At 31.8% G+C, this 5,533-nt stretch overlaps 1 pseudogene; it reads right to left on the bottom strand.

Moving 5' to 3' along the window:
• Positions 1 to 202: 202 nt before the first annotated feature.
• Positions 203 to 1,054, bottom strand: LOC114077204 (annotated as a pseudogene).
• Positions 1,055 to 5,533: the final 4,479 nt, after the last annotated feature.

Raw genomic sequence — 5,533 nt, 5'->3', positions numbered from 1 at the left:
GTCCTAAACCTTTTCCTACAAGAAAAGGATTAGTCAATCCAAAACCTTTTCCTACAAGGAAAACCTATTTATGGTAAGAAATTTAGGGCAAATAAAACCCAACACTTCTAAGTCTCCATTGTGGTACTTCTACTACAACCAAACAACTTTTAGCAGCATTAAATATTGACATTAATAAAAAATGCTAAAACATTTATCAGCATTAGTAAATTGTCATTAGAACCAATGTCGCTATAGGCTTTAGGAATATATATATGTATGTATAGGACCATTGAACATTATAAATTTTTTGTTTCTTGAGAAGGTGACCTTCAACATCCTTCGTCATACCAACGAAATAATCCAAGAGAGCAAGAGGTTCTGGGACATCTTCAGTTTTCTTCTCGTACACAAGTGTAATTGTAATCCAATGTTCACATTATGTAATAATAGTGAAAGAATTACATAACTCTAAAAGATGTCCTTCAATCACTTTCCAGGTGATCAATTTCTTCGAGAATCGATGGCTTCGATCACAGTCTCAGCAAACAATTCTTTTCCATCTATTCATTAAGATCAAATATAAGAGATGTTACTTCCAATTCAAATGTTAAACTCCTCATAAAAGATCTAAACATTTAGAATATAGTATTAATTGAGGAAAATGACTTTTGCCTACAACTAAAATATATTAAAGATAATCAAACACCATTAAGTAACTTTTGCCTACAATTAAAATATATTAAAGATAATCAAACACCATGTAATTAATAGATTTTCTTGAGTAATGACTTTCGTAATATGAAATACACCTGAATATATAAAATTGATACAAGAAAAAAATATTGAGAGAAGAGATAATAATATTGGGAGAAAGAGAGAAGAGAAATATGTCTTACCTTCGTAATATTTCTAGCTAACAATCGAATCAATTTTTTCGATTTCACCTTCGTGAATCTCAAAATGCTTAATTCTACTAGGGCCTATGTTGGGTATTAATATGAAAAATATCATGACCCGAATATCCTGCACACTTTACTTCCAATGAACCAATCAACTTACTTTTTACGCCCATATTTTCTTTTCCTATAATAGCAATGAATGGCAAAAGGAGTGGTAAGAAAATGTATAAAACTTGTAGCTCTTACATAGATTTTGATTAATGTAAGAAGCTAATCAATGAAAAATATTATCCACCATATATCTATATCACATAGTGGCGGTGTTAATTCGATTGTGTAAGTAGGTTTTAGTTTTGTTATAAACTTATCATAATATTTACACATCATGACAATTGAAATATATGATGGAGATAAAATTATAAATAATTAGGTATATTTTATTTTTATATAATCACATTTAAAAAATTTTATTTATTGATGGTAATTGGTCATGATATATACATAGGCTTGCTTCATTTTTGATCAAGCCTGATCAACTCAGCCCGGCTCTTTTCCCAGACCTCGAGCCTCTCATGCATTTCGTTTTCTTCTATATCGTCGCTTGAATAAAGACACCAAGTAAATAATGTTAACATTAAAAAAAGGAAAAATAACTTAAATACACAACTATAAGTTTATTATTCTCTAATTTTCTCTTCTTTTTTTAAAAAATTACCTAAATCCCTTTTTTTTAATTTTAATCATAAGTTTGGAGATACATAACCTTCTCTCTCCTATGACACACACTTCCCCAATATCATTCTTATTTTTTCTCCACTAAAACACTCAACCATCTGAATCACTTTTTGAATTTTGAATTATTACTTTTAATCAAACACGTTTCACAACATTTTAATATGCAATTTTGAATTTCAAAATTCAAAAAACTGAAATTTCTGAAAGTTGGAATAACCACTGTTCTCTGGTTCTTCTTTTTCTTCTTGCTCCATCATCCGTTTTTCTTTGGTTTTTATTTTTCTTCTCGTTCATCGTTACCTTACATCATATTTATGGATCCTTTTACGAATAGGAGGATTTATGATTCGGACGATGACAATTGGAAAGAAAATAGAAAAAAGTCTTTGCATGATCCTTTGAATATTCCAAAGGAGTCAAATAAAGATATTTCGGAATCCTCTAAATCAAAGGTTGCAAAAATACACCAAAAAAAAAGAAAATCTCAGCAACCATTATTGCCAGACCCGACATTGCTTAGGGTATGTCTTTTTCATAATTCTTTAAAATTATTTTTAAATTTATAGTACGTTTGATACATGTCGTTATAGTGTGTTATAGTGTTTAATCGATTTCATGATACATGAATTAATTGTGTGTCAGAAGATTTTCTATGTATCACGAGTATTTGAAAATTGTTATCATGTATCAGACAATAAGTTTGATACATATCGACTCAGTGTGTTATGATGTTTAGTCGAATGCAATGATACATGAATTAGATGTGTATCATATGTTTTTTATGTAGTATGAATTTTTGAAAACTGATATCATGTATTAGTAAGCTATTAGTTATTTATTTAGTATTAGTTGTTTTATTTAGTATTTATATTCAATATCGTTAAAATTTGTATTTTTTTTCAAATTGTAGCCACTCAAATACAAGAAAAAAAGATACCAACACATCCCATAAGGTTTGCTATCAATTTTAACAACACTTTTCTGAAGGATTTTAAAGAATCTAGGGGAGAATGTACTCCAACTGTTTAGAGCTACAATTTTTGGACCCTTTTTAGATATTACTAAATGTAATTTTCAGCGCCAAATCACTAAGTGCTTGCTGTTGTTAGAGTTGGAACAAGGCAACCATAATGTGTTGTATATTAGACATTCAAATGGGTGTATCCTGAAATTTGGTATAGATAAATTTGCAGTATTAACTGGACTTAAAGTCAAAGGCAATATCAATGACTTCCAATACCCAGAATCAACTCATTGTGTTCTATTCCACAAGTATTTTCCTAGTGCATTGAATAGTGTTACCAAGAATCTAGTCCAACGATTTAAGATGGGTAACTGGGAGAACGATCAGGATGCACTCCAAATGTCTATATTGTTCTTTATTCATACATTTGTATTGGATACTCTTGATAATACAGTTATATCTATTGTGGATTTTCTAATGGTTGAAGATGGTAGACATCGAAAATATCCTCGGGGTCAGCTATCATTCTCAAAACTCATAGGTTTACTTAGATAGGATTTTGATGTTAGCAAAAAATTATATCAATTATATGGGTTGCCGTATGCACTTAACGTATGGATATACGAATGTGCATCCCAGTTAAATCCTGAAATTGCTGTCAAAGAACGGAATGTCATCCCAAGAATGTGCAATTGTAGAGTTGTGTCTAATAAGGCAAAGTTTAAAATGCTTATGTATACCATTTTTCAAGAGGTAAAATTGAATCAATTTTGACTGTGTGAATAAACTATTTCAAGTTCGTCGATCTAATATCATTATTTATGTCTTGTGATACATTGTGATCTATCTTAATTATTTACTGTGTTGTGATACATTATGTATTGTATTAACATTTAAATTATTTTATGTGTTGTGATACATTCAGAATGCATGTTCAAACATTGTAGCAACAGCAGAGGAACTTGAAGTTTTTGACCTAGTTGAAGTTGAACATGCTCCTCCTTCTTCACCACCCTTAGTACAACCAAATGAGGAAGATGATTTTGATGATTTCTCCAGCAAACCTCCCGAACAGTTATTGAGGAGATCTTCTAGAGTGTCTGATACATCTCCTCCACCATCCCCCCAAAAAAGAAAAAAAGCGGTTATACATAAAAAAAAAGGTTTCAGAACCCAGTCAGCCCGATCAATCAAATGTGTCTCCGACCCCGGATGCTGATGTACATGTTTCTATTCTAGACATGCCTCCGACTCCGGCTGCTGATGTACATGGTAATACTCCAGACGTATCTCCGAATCCGATTGCTGATGTACATGGTTCTGCAGATTCTCAGAAAGTCAATTATGTAATTCCAGATATTGAAGAGTTGAAAGGACATTTGAAAATTTTTATAGGTTGATTATTTTGATATTTTTAATCAAATGTAATTTATTTTTATCCTAAACGTATTTATAATTCACAGATTGACAAAAAATTTGAGGAACTGATTATATTGATAAAGAAAAATCACTCCACTTGATGCAATATCGAGGCAAGGAAAACATCAATGTTGAGACTAATACAAGCACATTTCAGTTTGAGAAACAAACATCTTCACAAATACGGATTGATCTTTCTGATATGAGTGGTGTAGCTGAGGATGGTGTTGGTGTTTCTGGTAACGATGGTGAACATCAAGTCACTGGCGATGCGGGGGATGTGGCTGAAGATGGTGTTGGTGTTTCTGGTAACGATGGTGAACATCAAGTCACTGACGATGCGGGGGATGTATCTGAGGATGGCGTTGGTGTTTCTGTCAATGAGGGTGAACAACAATTCAATGCTACTCCAAAGGTATGCTTTATTATACATTGTATACTATTTGCCATTTAGTTGATGTCATGTATCATGCACATATACTCATTGTTATGTATCATGCGAGTATAATCATTGTTACGTATCAGCACAAATTATATTAACACTTTTTACATAAAACCTGCCTATATTCAGGATGGTGGCGCACATCAATCGCACCAAGATTTAAATGAACCTATCATGGATCAAGATGGTGATAACAATGTTCAACACAACATCCCTCACGTTTTGCCCGACAAAAACAACAATGGATGCATCAGTAGATTTTTCAATTTTACTTTATGACACAGACTTTCATTACATACAAATTTACTAAAAAAACCATTACATCATATTATACAGGGTTCTTCCACTTCAACAACAATATCACTATCAACTCAAGCAGCAATAGATGCACTTATTAGATATCTGGGAAAAGATCGTACTACTGCTAGACCATTGTATTTTTACAATCCACAGAATATAACTAGCAGCCAGTACTTGTTGATCGATAGTCAATTACCCACTGACATTTCAATAACTGAGATTGGAATTAGAATCGATTCAGTCACTCCTGCACATAGAAATAGAATGCCTTCGAGAAATATTCAATCTCCATATTGTACTTCTTTTGGGTCAACCGAGAAGGGAAAAGAGAAATTGAAGGATATTGCTCGTCTCCATTTCCCATTCGAAGGATGTGGTATTACAGATCAAGTTTTGTCGAAACTTATTGATGATTATATAAAGTGGTTGTCAAGGTGGCTCCTAAAAAATCATAACAATAAGTAAGTATTATACATATTTGTTAATGCTTTTTTGCATTAATTTATTTTGATATAACCAATTCATGATACATTGTCTACATTTTGTAATTAAGTCACTGTTATTTATCTTGTACATATACTCAATTTTTATGTATCATGTGTGCAGGAACACACATCAGACGATAAATACATATCAAAATCTTCTTCTTTTGGATTTATGATGATGGACTTTGTTGTTGCTTTTCCAATGAACAAAAATTGGTTCTATGCCATGTCACAGCCAAACAAATGTTGGACTAATGATGTAAAATTCTTAAACTAATTATCAAATGTGTATTAGTTACACTTATAT

The sequence above is a fragment of the Solanum pennellii genome, chromosome 5 (assembly GCF_001406875.1).
Source record: "Solanum pennellii chromosome 5, SPENNV200".
In the NCBI taxonomy this organism is placed as follows: domain Eukaryota; kingdom Viridiplantae; phylum Streptophyta; class Magnoliopsida; order Solanales; family Solanaceae; genus Solanum; species Solanum pennellii.
Note: the sequence above shows the minus strand (reverse complement) of the source record. Positions and strands in the feature narration are given on the sequence as shown.